A 6,493-nucleotide genomic window follows, 5' to 3' on the forward strand; every position below is an offset into this window, starting at 1 on the left:
GTGCTGTTGCCGTTCCAGGCTCCATGGTCTTCTTTCCTCTTAAGCAAAAACAGATACTTAAATATCAGCTAGCCCCCAGCTCCCCCTCACATGTCACCTTGGAACCCCCATAAAGTCTGAGTGCTTCAAAGTAGAGCCAACTGCTACAGTGAACACAGGCACAGTATCCATGCATGGTTATGCTCTAGAAGGGTATACATGCAGAGTCCTGGCAGGGAACCCTGCCCACCCCTCCACTGCCTCACTTCTCCATTCCGCTCTCAGCAGAGGTCCCTCCTTCCTGAGGACTAGAAGGATGTCCAGGGATCGGGTATATTCATTCAGGTATTAGGGTCTGCTTACCCTTCAGTACACAGTTGGGCAGTTGGACACAGTGCTTTTGTGGCCAGCACTGTTCTCATGTTGCCCCTGTTGCCCAAGGGGCGAGCATTAACAACTCTGGTCTCAAGGAGCAACTATCTTGGGATCACAAAGTCACCAAGCTTGCTGTAGCCCCTGCTGCTCTGTTGTGCACCCTGATGCTAGGAAAGACAGGTTTCCTGCTGTGTGCACAGATGATAGCAAAGGCTGCAGACTGCAAGGGACTTCTAGACATGGGCTGGCGGCTAGAGTCCTTCCCTCTCTCTCCTGCCAGCCCAGGGACATGCTCACACCTGTGATGTTTATGGGATCTTATTATTTTCTTTTCTTCTTTTTTTTTTTTTGGTTTTTCTTTTTTGTCTTGTTTTGTTTTTCAAGACAGGGTTTTTCTGTAGCTTTTGGAGCCTATCCTGGAACTAGCTCTTTTTGTTTGTTTGTTTGTTTTTCAAGACAAGGTTTCTCTGTCACTTTTGGAGCCTGTCCTGGAACTAGCTCCTGTAGATCAGGTTGGCCTCGAACTCACAGAGATCCGCCTGCCTCCACCTCCCGAGTGCTGGGATTAAAAGTGTGTGCCACCACTAGTTGGCTATTTATGGGGTCTTAACTTATATCCACTGATGATTTTGCAAAGTGACCCTTGTGGAAATGAATAAAGTGCTCCCTAGCTGCACTGGTCATCATGGCAGTCTCTAGCATCTGGGAAGTGAGATTCTGTGAACTAAGACCTGACTGGCCCTTATATGTAGTATGTACAGGGAACAGTAAGGTACCAGTCAGTGACACAGGAACACAGCTCAGCCACTCCTGCTCTTGCCTCATTGAAGGCCCCAAGCCAGCATTCTACATACCCCTTCCCAAACCTGTGCAGATCACAGTGTGTGTGCCTCACGAAAGGGTTTAACCTTTCTCCCACCAAATACCATTTCACTAGAACTTCAACAAAGTAACATCTACAAAATGTGTTGTCTGCTTTAAAAAGACCTGGCACTTCGTGTCTCAAAAGACTGAGTGCTTCGAAAAGCACCCACCACCATCATCACGGAGTACAGCCGCCAGGAGAGTCCATGTAATACAAAAGAACCTCCACACCCAGTAGAGTGCTGTAACCCTCTCCTCTCAGGTCTTCTGCCACTATAGGAGACTCCAGGTGTGGTGATTTGAATAGGCATGACCCCCATAGACACATGTGTGTGAATTCTTGGCCCATAGGAAGTGGCACTATTAGGAGGTGTGGCCTTGTTGGAGTGTATGGCTGTGATGGAGGAAGTGTGTCACTGTGGGGGCAGACTGGTGTCTCATATGCTCAAGGTACGCCCAATGTGGTACACAATTCACATCTTGTTGCCTGCTAATCAAGATGTAGAACTCTCAACTCCTCCAGCATCATGTCTGCCTACATGTCCCCATGTCCCACCCCATTGATAATGGACTAAAACTCTAAGCTAGCCCCAATTAAATATTTTTTCCTTATAAGAGTTTGGTGGTCATGGTGTCTCTTCTCATAAGAGTTGGGGTGGTTATTGTGTCTCTTCTCATAAGAGTTGGGGTGGTCATGGTGTCTCTTCACAGCAATAGAAACCCTAACTAGGGGCTGGAGAGATGGCTCAGTGGTTAAGAGCACTGACTGCTCTTCCAGAGGACCCAGGTTCAATTCCCAGCAACCACATGGCAGTTCACCTTCTCACCAATGCACATAAAAGGTTAAACCATAAAAAATATTTTTTAAAAAAGAAGAATCTAAATAGACAAAAAATTAAAAAAAAAAGAAAGAAGAAGAAACCCTAAGACACCAGATGTCGTTCCATTTCACTTCCCAGGACAGGTGTGTATCTCTGAGATGGTAGACTTTAGTATGTGCCAGGTCTTAACTTCCCTCCCCAACACCAGAGAGAAAGAATAAAGAAGATAGCAGGAAGAAAAGAGGTCAGTTTCATAAAATATTCCTTCTAATGGAGGAGTAATTTCTTCTGATGGAGGAAGTCTACAAGGGGTGACCCTTGTGGCTAATAACATATTTCCAGGGCACTGTGTCACAACCTCACCCCTGTTCTGGCTTCCAATGAGGCCTTCACTTCCCATGTGCACGTTGACCACACACACACACACACACACACACACACACCTGCATTTCTGAGGCTCGCAGTCCTGGCTCCACGTCAGCGTTGAGATTACACATGTGCACCACCGTGCCTGGCTTCTCCCTTGTGAGTCTGAAGGATCTGTTCTGCTCAGTTTTTCTAGTAATAATTCTCTGGGTGTTTGAATTGCTACTTGGGTTCACTTGTTTGGTTCTGGTTCCAATATTTTGGTGTGAAGACTGCAGAGAGAAAAGGGGTAGAGCCTGTGAGTTTCCATCATGCTTAGAGGCAGACATCAGCTGTCTCAGTCAACAGGAACAACCATAACAAACTGCCACAGGCTAGGCATTTATTTCTTATGCTTCTAGAGGCTTTGAGTTCAAGACCAAGGTGTCAACAAATACCTGTTGGGAACTGGCCTCCTGCTTTGTGGATGGCTGCCTTCACAATATGTCTTCACATGGTACATATCAGAGGGCAGGACTGAGCTCTTGGGACGCTGGATGTCCAGGAACTTGCTCTGCAAACCAGGCTAGCCTCAAACTCAGAGATTGCCCACCTCGGTCTCCTGAGTGCTGGGACTAAAGGCATATGCCATCACTTCCCAGCTAAGGACATTAATCTTATCATGAGGGTCCCACACTCAAGACCAAATCTAGCCCTTAGTTCCTCTGAAGAGACGCATCTCCTACTAATGGTTAGGATGTCAATAGAATTTGAAAAGGGTCATGTGGTGGTTTGAAAGAAAATGGGCCCCAAAGGGAGTGGTGCTATTAGGAGATCTCGCTTTGCTGGAGGAAGAATCCACTGTGGGGGCAGGCTTTGAGGTCTCCTCCTATGCTAAAGCTATGCTGAGTGACACAGTTCGCTTCCTGATGCCTTTGGATCAAGATGTAGAACTCTAAGCTCCTTCTTCAGCACCATGTCTGTCTGCATGCTGCCATGTCCCACTATGATGATAAATGATAATGGACTTAACCTCTGAAATGTAAGCTAGCCACCCAATTAAATGTTTTCCTTCACAAGAGTTGCCATGGGCCAGGCGGTGGTGGCGCATGCCTTTAATCCCAGCACTCGGAAGGCAGGAGCAGGTGGATCTCTGTGAGTTCGAGGCCAGCCTGGTCTACTGAGCGAGTGCCAGGACAGGCTCCAAAGCTACAGAGAAACCCTGTCTCGAAAAAAAAAAAAAAACATGCCATGGTCATGGTGTCTCTTCACAGCAATAGAAACCCTAACTAAGACAGGTCACATTTAGTACAAGGCACAAAATCCTTCCAGCCTTGACAATGAAGCATGTCATCCTTGGAGCACCGGCTCTCAGTGCCAGCAGCAGTGTGAGGACCACAGTCACAGCTCGCTCCCACGTGTCCAAGACCATGCTATCTCTGGAAGTCATTTAAGGCAGCTCTGTGTTCCAGGTTTCTAAGCACAGTGCATTCAGGATCACTCCTGAGGGCATCAAGAGGGGACAGAAATTGCCACCTCTCGCCCTGCAGGCCAGGACCCGAGCCACAGGACTTGGAGTTGCCATTCTTCCCCATATGGCCTTTCTTGCCACTTCTAGGACAGACTGTTTTTCAGTCTCCAGCCTGGGGAGACAAGGCTCCACATCAGCAGGTTGCTTATCACCGTTGGTCAGCTGAGAATCCTTCCCCCCCCCCCCCCCCGTTTATTTCCCAGCAGCGGCTACCATGCCCTGAGGCGGCCCCAATCAAGCTGATTGCAAAACCATACCTTCAATTTCTTTATTTTATTTCGACACAGGGTCTCACTATTTCATCCTGACCGTCCCGGAACTCACTATGTAAATAGATTCTTATCTCAAAAAAAAAATCAAAAACAAAAATAATTCATAACAGGAACAAACATACTCTTGCAATAATAAAAAATTCATAACAGGAATAAACATACTCTTACAATAATAAAATATACTCAAAGTTGTGTGATGCATCTCAAGTCACACATTGGAATTTAGGGTCTTAAATGCTATATTAGAAACAAAGAAAAGTGCTAAAATCAATTTTACTTAAGGAACTAAACAGAATAAAGAAAAAGGGTAGAGAACAGAGCTGGGAAAATGACTTAGTAGGTAAAGCATTTGCCCTGCAAGCCCAAAGACCTGTGTTTGAATTCCTGAACCCGATGAAGCCAAGCACAATAGCACTTGTGTAATTCCTATGCTCCCTGACCAGATGGGAGGTGGAGCCAGGAGAATCACTTGAAGTTTATAGACCAGCTTGCCCATGTAAACAGCAACAGCAACAAAAAACAGACTACATGTGCACACACATGGGTGGGATTGGGGCAGAGGGACAGAAGGATGGCTCAGCGGTAAGGGTATTTGCTACCAAGCTTAAAACCTGAGTTTGATCCCTCAGACCCACATGTGGGAAGAAAGTTGCCCTCCCCCTTCCACAAGCCCACAAGAGCAACAGCACCTCCTCCCCATCCTACTCTAAATGTAAAAAACAAATAACTAAAAGAAGAAAACTACAAACAGAAAACAAAATGGCCCCAGAGCTCCACGGGATGAACACTGCACAGGTCTGCCTTGTGTCCTGTGTCCAGAGCAGCGAGAGTCATTTGGTCCTAACCCTTTTGTGTGGTTGTGTGGTTGTGTGGTGTGTGTGTGTGTGTGTGTGTGTGAGAGAGAGAGAGAGAGAGAGAGAGAGAGAGAGAGAGAGAGAGCATCTGTGTAAGTATGAAGAGCAGAGATATTCTCCATTGCTCTCCACCTTACTTTTTTTTTTTTTTGGTTTTTTAGAGCCTGACCTGGACCTAGCTCTTGTAGTGTAGACCAGGCTGGTCTTGAACTCACAGAGATCCGCCTGCCTCTACCTCCCGAATGCTGGGATTAAAGGTGTGTGCCACCACTGCCCGGCATTTTTTTTTCTTCTTCTCATCTAGAGAACCACCTCATTCTTTTTGAGACAGAGTCTTCCACTGATCCTGGAGCTCCCCAGTTCAGCTAGTCTGACTGACCAACAAGCTTGAGATTCACCTGTCCACACACACACACACACACACACACACACACACACACACACACACAGTGCTGGGGTTACAGACATGAGCCACTGCACCCTCTTCACATGGTGAAGGGTCTGCACTTGGGTCTCCGAATTTGCACAGCAAGCACATTAGCTCCCCAGCCTGTCTATCCCCTTTCTCATCATTTTAAAACAGGCTTTTAGGTTCCCAGGAAAAGTGAGCAAAAAGTGCAGGGCCCACACGGGTACTGACTTCTCACACCACCCACCTTACTATTGGAGCATTGTCTCCAGCAATGGGTCCACAGTGTGCAGCGCTAGCAGCAAAGCTTCTGCTTCCGTTAGAGTTCACTCTTGGAAACTGTGGCTTCAGACTAACATGTGATGGCATGTGTGCGCCATTGTAGTGTCTCTCAGAGCGGCTTCACTGCCCTAAAAGGCCCCCATGCTCTGTCTGTTTGTCCCACCCTCTGGAACCACCCATCTTTCTGTGTCCCTGGTCTGACCTTTCTGGAAAGGTAAGTAGTTAGAATCATGTGATTGACATGCAAGTGGCCTGCCTTCATTTAGTAACACTTAACTCCATGTATCTTTTCATTTGGTTGCTTATTCCTTTTAGTGCTAAATGATTTGCCATGCTCATTCACCTACTGAAAGTTGATTGCTTCTGACTTTGCACAGTAACCAAGGGGCTGTTACATTATGTGCAGGACTGCAGCAATGCAATGTGCTGAACATATCTTACATTCTAAAAAACTGGAACTTTTGCTGAACAACCAAGGTTAATAATACACCTGAGGTCACTTAAGATTGCTAGCTTACCAAGTGCTCAAACTGTTGGTTTAACTTGCCTTTAAAAGAACAGTGTAAACCAGTCGATGGTGGCACATTCCTTCAATCCTAGCACTAAGGATGCAGAGGCAGGCAGATCTCTTGTGAGTTGGAGGCCAGACTGGTCTACAGAGTGAGTTCCAGGACAGCCAGAGATACACAGAGAAGTCCTGTCTCAAAACACCAAAAAAAAAGGAGGGAGGGAGGGAGGGAGGGAGAGAGAGAGAGAGAGAG

The sequence above is a fragment of the Alexandromys fortis genome, unplaced genomic scaffold (genome assembly GCF_014885135.2).
Source record: "Alexandromys fortis isolate MF-2015 unplaced genomic scaffold, M_Fortis_MF-2015_v1.1 scaffold_7, whole genome shotgun sequence".
In the NCBI taxonomy this organism is placed as follows: Eukaryota; Metazoa; Chordata; class Mammalia; order Rodentia; family Cricetidae; genus Alexandromys; species Alexandromys fortis.